General features: G+C 40.3%; 1 protein-coding gene across 1 annotated transcript in view; it reads right to left on the reverse strand.

Moving 5' to 3' along the window:
• Positions 1-6,070, reverse strand: part of LOC308126691 (heparan sulfate glucosamine 3-O-sulfotransferase 5) — a 107,277-nt gene extending 101,207 nt beyond the window's left edge. The window contains exon 1 of the mRNA XM_080491248.1: positions 5,674-6,070. The gene's annotated coding sequence lies outside the window, so the exon portion shown is untranslated. The remainder of the gene's footprint in view (positions 1-5,673) is intronic.
• Between the last annotated feature and the right edge of the window lie 1,093 nt (positions 6,071-7,163).

Genomic DNA, 7,163 nt, shown 5'->3' on the forward strand with positions numbered 1-7,163 from the left:
GACTCCCTTCACTTCCAGGGCCTCGTACACAGGGTGTCAGGACACATATTACTGTTAGAAAACCATTAGAAAGTGAAGTTTAAATAATATGGGACCTGAATTTACTGTTCATGACAAACATGATTTAAAACAAACATTCATGAATGAAAAAAAGTGTCATAGGGGTGATCATTTGTGCAAAAATGTTAAAAATAGGATTTTAAACAAAATATTTATAACTATGAGGAACGGTCTTCTTAATCAGAGTTGTCTTTAGAGACTCTCAAACGCTGGGACAAGCTGAGATGACCATGAATCCATCCACACAAAGCTATCCTGCTTGACAAGGAGCTGAATTTGACCTCAGCTGACCGAAGGCTGAGGCAAACATGCAAACCACATTCAAACCTGGAGTATTCCCACTGTGGAGTTCACCAAGTCTGTCAGAATGTGGCGTTCAAGGTCAGTTATGAGTGTTGGTCATTTAAAAATCCTCAGTGAGCAATGACACACTACTAATGAGTGTAACACAGACTGACCAACACGGATATATGCTTTGAGTTGTTTCTCAAGTTTGATAAAAACAAAAACAACATTTAGAAACTGGAATCCATTTGTAATGTTTTCCAAATAAGCTTTCAAAATGTTTGTAATTTCACCACATTTTAGAGTCTTTCTGACAAGTTAACATACAAGATAGATGGTGAATGGATATCAATTGTATCAGGATCACTTATCGTGCCAACTGTTTGTGGGAGGACTCAGCCATTACGTTGTATTTTAACATTTTATCCACAAAGTTGATGTGTTCGAAGTACAACAGTGAGTAAGCTTGAGGATTGTAGTGAATTTGACACAGTCTGAATAGTGAGACGACTGAATCCGGACTGTTGTGAGGGGTTCCTGCTCTTCAGGGGTCAGTATCCATCAGAAAGGAAGAAGAACCATCAGAACCAGAGAAGGAGAAGCAGTGCAGAGGCAACATGTGGAATCATGGACGGCCGAGGTTTCATCACACATGTGGAAATTGACCCAATGGAGCTCCTGTAGATCAGAATAGTTCATCCTAGTTCTGACAGAAAGACGTTAGGAAACACACAGTTTAACGGTTAAAGCAGTTTTAATTTAATGAGCTCACATTGCTGGATAAACAACACTGAGCCCAAATGAATTGAACTGAACTCTATCTGGTTTATGATGGAGGTCCTCGAGGTCCTCGAGGTCCTCGAGGTCCTCGAGGTCCTCGAGGTCCCCAGCCCTTTACCAACACACCACCTCAAACATAGAAACGATTATATGATCAATAGCATTATTAAAATTGTTAAGTAGGGAGCAGTATACACCTCCCAGTCAGAATATCTCCAGCTTAATTCCAGGTTTTCTTTGGGTAGTGAATTCTTTCTACTACAATCCTAACAAGGATCCAAAGGGGGGAAATGTTTGGTGAAATTCCAGAAAGTTTCCACTAAATTTGGGAAAAGGATGTTATAATTACCTTCACCCATGAAAGTTAGGCAAAGGTTAGGTATCTGGTCGTATGAATTTATTTATTTATTGGTTTGTATGTATTGTACCAATTTTTCATGAAAACTATTGACCTGAATTACATGAGATTTTCAGGGATGATTTGTCATCATCCAAGGACCAGTGGATTAGATTTTGGGATCAATCAGCTCCAGGAGAACAAAGATATTTTGTCCATTGTGGACTGGAGTCAGTTCACCGAAAGTTTCTAAATATCTAAATATCAAATCTTGAATATCACCTATCCAGATTAATCATGAGATTATTTGAGGTGTGCACACGAGGGCCACTACAAAATTAACTTGTTTACCAATAATCAACCGTTTGATGATTTTTCAATTATTTCCAGAACAAAAAGACTGTGGACTTTGAATTTCACTGAAATGAAAGCAAGCGGTTTAATGGTTCTAAAAGTCCATGTTTCATTGTGTTTGTTGTTTGGATGGATTCATTTAGAAAATCCAGCTTCAAGCCCAAAACTAGAGGAAGATACTGGCTTGGCTTTAACAGAACGCCAATCCTGACGTCACTTTATTTTCTCGAATGCCGACTTCATCGTTCTCCTCTGTTTGATCCCTCCATCGACCCACCTACTCATCATCCTCCAAATCTTCCTCCTGTAATAATCAAAGCAGCCACCAGAGGTCTCACACATATCCGGTTTTTCAAGCTTCAAAAAAATCTGATTTCATGTCATATGAAGGTTTTAGAGATCGAACTGCACCAGGATAAAGTGCAATAATATACAAATTAGGGACGTCCCGATCACACTTTTTTGCCCCCGATAACGATCCAATTTTTCAGAATTGAGTATCGGCCGATACCGATACTTTCCCGATCCGATACTCACATTACTATTGCAAAGATACTCAATAGTCTATTTTTGGAGCAACTAAGATGTCTGAAGCTAAAAGCACTATTGGCAGAAGCTTTGTTCAGCTAGAAATTATTGTAAAACTCACTTATTGAATCACAATTCTTCTTTCTCTTTAGTTGTTGTTGTAAACTGAAGAACATCCACACAACGAAAAAATTATCTTTTTTCTCTCTGGCCTTCTCCCAAACCTCCGTCCACACCTCACTATGAACACGGCTCAACACGAGGCTTCAGGCCATGTAGTACACATGCCAGGCCTTTAGGGGCGCTGTGACTCACCAAACACAACACAAAAGCAGAAGAAGACAGACCACATAGAAATTTAGAGGTAGACTTCTACACATAAACACATAAACCACTATATATAAATCTAGTTTTATAGGTCTATGACCCCGCTCCGCCTGCTTCTAGCTTCTGCAGCTCTACCGGAGCTTCTAGTCCCTGATTGTTCTGGTTATTAGGTGAAGTTCTGGTTATTAGGGGATGTTGTGGACCGCGTTTTTTTTTTTTTAGATCGGCGGGGTGATCGGCTGGATTTGCCGATCCCCGATCACTCACAAATCACTAATATCGGCCCCGATCCGATATCTACCGATCGGATCGGGACATCCCTAATATAAATAGAAAACAAGTTAAAGGTTTCTTCTACTTATTCAATCATTTTAAGTTGCTAACGCCACAGCAGCTCAAATAAACAATAGTTTTAGAAATTATCTGAATGAGAATTTCTGATTTTCCACTGAAACTATGTTTGTTTAATCAAAAGGAAACAAATATTCAAATTAATAATTCATGTTCATCTATAGTATTTTAAAGTTCACAACCTCATCCGATTGACGTATTGAGACTCTCTACAGTGACTTTGGGTCATAGACAGTGTTTGACTTTAACTAAGGCAGTGTTTGATTTACAGATCAGAAATATATTGATTAACATATTCAATCAACATATTGAGTTTCACTTTCTGAAATGTTTCATGTCCTTCAGATAACATAATTAACATGGACTCAATCTACTACTTAATCTGAAGAGATGAAAATGTGTGGCATGATTACATTACTTTAACTCAGCACACATTTCTAGAGTGAAATCAAATCCGTTTCTCTGAGATTTGGTCAACCACCAAAAGTCCACTTTCAGAGAGTCAGACATCAGGACGGTGAGCTCCTTACTTTTTCTTCGTTTGTTAACAGGTATTACTCTGATTTATATGAACCAAATTCAACCTCACACATGTGTGTATATATATATATATAGAATATTTCTCCATGTAGAACTCAGATCATGTAATTTGGTTTGATTGCGGTTTGCTGTTGGGTATTGTTATGATGAACATACTGAAGATTGTGTTTTCCTATAATCATTTAATCCCAAGCTGCCGTCTGACCATAACAGAAAAAGATTCACATTCATTGTGCTGAAAGCTTTGTTCTTGGAGCTGTGGGCGTGTAGCGGCTCCATACGATGCTCTTCACACCCGAGATGTGGGATGGGTGAGCCAAAAGGGTTTAGATCATTTAGAGATTATGATCGAGATCAACTCCAACAAATAATATCAGCATGAGACAAAATTCAAATAATAATAATAATAATAATAATAATAATAATAATAATAATAATAATAATACATGCGGAATAAAAAGCAATTTTCTATTTCTGCTGAGATTTTCGACGGTAAAACAGACGTTAGGGAATCCAAAACTGTCTTTGTAAGAAAGAATAGAAAAAAAGAGGCCATTGATTGTCTGCCAACATTGTCTTGACTGGGGAAAAAATCATGTTTCCCCTAACAGTCTGGTTGAGTTGGTTGTATATTTATATTTAGACTCAATTCAACTTCATTTGTATCAGGACAAATACAACACGGTCATTTCAAGGCACTTTGTCTGATAAAAACCCAACAGTTCCACACGAGGAAGCATCAGCGACTGTAAGACGGAGGAAGAAACTGCAGAACCAGGCTGAGCGCTGAGGGGAGGTGAAGCTAGAGCCACACTCCGTACACTTCGTCGGTTGCCCAACTTCATTGGCGAAGGTAATTATAACTAATTACAACTATATGTTACAATAAAAACTAAATGTCAATGAGTTGAAATATTAGGGATAATGATAAACATTGAACATCAAGACAAAATTTAAGGAATAAATTATAATAACTTTGCACTTTGAGCATAAAGTCCATGAATGTGCTACAGAAGTCAGTCCTCTTAACATTCAGTTTTCAATCTTGACATTTTGTTGTTACCAACATTTATTTTGTCTGTATTAATGTCTGTCTGTACAGCTGCTATTGTCTTTATTACAAAATCAGGTCTCCTGTAAGGACAAGCAGCTTCTTGTTCTTGGATTTCTGACCAAAGCATGAAATATAAATTGTTATTGCTGCAGAGCCTCTATTGACTCTCTGGGATGGAGTGTGAGGATGAACACTGCTAAGTAAAAGAAAGTCTGCTGCACAGCGTAAAAAGGCTGCACTGCACTCCTATCGGTATTTAACCAAAGCCATCAGCTGAAACTGCTCATTACTCCACTCAGTGCCTTTTCATCTTCATTCTCGCAGGCTGCCACGAAGCTTTAAGCACTTAACTGCTAACAAAAGCCCAATTAGAGAGTTAATACAGAGTAATGATGACAAGCAGCAGCACTGGAAATAGCACCTGTCGCCCGAGACAATAATAAATCGCCCAAGATGAGACTGATGGCAGGCTGGGACACCTGGGAGGAGCAGGAGGTTTGGAAGGACACGAATGCTGAAGTCCAACACCGAGGGAGCAGATGACACAATGAATACCATCCATTCACCCTCATAAACCAACAGCCAACGCGTTTCACAAAAACAGAACCAAATATAAATGATTTCTCTATTAAACCCCTTTAGACTTTTTAAGTAGGCTGTTCTAATGTAAGGTTTAAAAAACAGAAAAGAAGAAGAAGCTCCATCAAGAACTGGCTCAAAGAAAAGAAACTTATAGAATGAGCTTTATTTCGAGGAAGGAGTTTATATAAGAGAGTTGATGTGGAGTTTTGAAAACATCCATTGAAAGCTGCTCTCTGCTCAAGGAGAGATAAATATAAAGTCACCCTGATGGAGGAGGATCGTTTACAATCATTTGTGTGGAAAAAGAAATAAGGATGAGTTTCATCCAAGCTTGAAAAGAGAACAAATTGCGCATCTTGAGTGGAGCATCTGCTTGAATTCACAATGAATTCACATGAGTGAAACACGGTCACACAACTCCAACAATGTGGGAGGCGAAAGGAAGTCTGCAGAGATGAGACTGATTTAGTTTTACCTGTCCGGCTTCCTCCCTGGGACGCAGCGGCTACTCTCCCACGATCAGGCTGCGGGACGCGGCGGATGTTTGACAGCCACTCCGCATCTCCTCCACGGCTCAGAGGTTCCGCTCAGTGCGCGTCCCAAACCAGCAGACTGGTGCGCAACGCTCCGCGCAGAGGAACCGACCGGAGCGCGTCACATTCCAACCCGCCTCGCGCTGCGTCCGCGCGGGGCAAACACGCAGCAGCGACCCGTTCCACAGTCCTCCGAGCGCACTCCGCCTCCTGGTTCTCCTGGTTCTCCTGGTTCTCCTGGTTCTCCTGGTTCTCCTGGTTCTCCTGGTTCTCCTGGTTCTCCTGGTTCTCCTGGTTCCTCTGCCCCCCGTGGAGCCCGCTGGAGGACTGCTGCTGACTGGAGGAGCAGGGAGAGCTGGGGCGTGTTCCTGAAGGAAGGGAGAGAGAGAGAGAGAGAGAGAGAGAGAGAGAGAGAGAGAGAGAGAGAGAGAGAGAGAGAGAGACAGACAGACAGACAGACAGACAGACAGACAGACAGACAGACAGACAGACAGACAGACAGAGAATGGGCGGATGCGCAAAGATGTTCGGTGTCAGGTTGACAAAAAGTTTCCAGAAGTGTATGATAGATAGATAGATAGATAGATAGATAGATAGATAGATAGATAGATAGATAGATAGATAGATAGATAGATAGATAGATAGATAGATAGATAGATAGATATTTTCATGGAAACAGTGAAGCCTCAAAATAATCTGGATTTATTACTGATTAAGTTGCTTCACTTTGTATCGAACCATATTGAGAGATTTTACATTAAACACTCAATCAGACTAAAGTGTGTGTATATGGACTGTATGTAAAAATATGGACATGCTTAACATTTCTAACTGTTGTGACTTTTTAAAAACAGGTCAAATAAAAATGATAATGCAATATGCCATATGTTTTATATTACTATTAATAAATCTTCATTTGTCTTTAGTTTGGGTCAATTTCTCACAATCATTTATGTGAAATGAGCAAAGTGGTGGTCCTCTCCTATTTTAATGTGGTTTGAAGCAATTGACTGTGGTGAGGTTAATTGGCCTCTAGCTAAGCCCCGCCCCCTTAGTTACTGTTGCTAGGCCTGACGGGCCTCAGCAGCTGGCTCTGATGGCAGCCACCAGTACAGAAAGCAAACCAGCAGCGTTCAGCAAGGCATTACGCGATGGAGTCATATGTGTAAACTTTTACATGGCTGTGGACGAGGAGACTCCCGGGTCTTTAGCGCTGATCCGGTCAGCTCGGTGGCTGAAGGAAGCTCCTCCCTGCTCGCATCTTGTGATTGATGTTATACAACTCAATTAGTAAGATTATGCAAGGTGTTGCCTTACTTTGGAACAAATCCTCGTTTATGGTGGCGTTCAGCTTGTGTGTTCTGCCTCACAGTTTCATCCACATGAGACATTTGTTCATGTTTTGTTTGGGAAATGGGCTAAAATAAAATAA

Source organism: Lipophrys pholis (genome assembly GCF_963383615.2).
Source record: "Lipophrys pholis genome assembly, chromosome: 21".
Lineage (NCBI taxonomy): Eukaryota > Metazoa > Chordata > Actinopteri > Blenniiformes > Blenniidae > Lipophrys > Lipophrys pholis.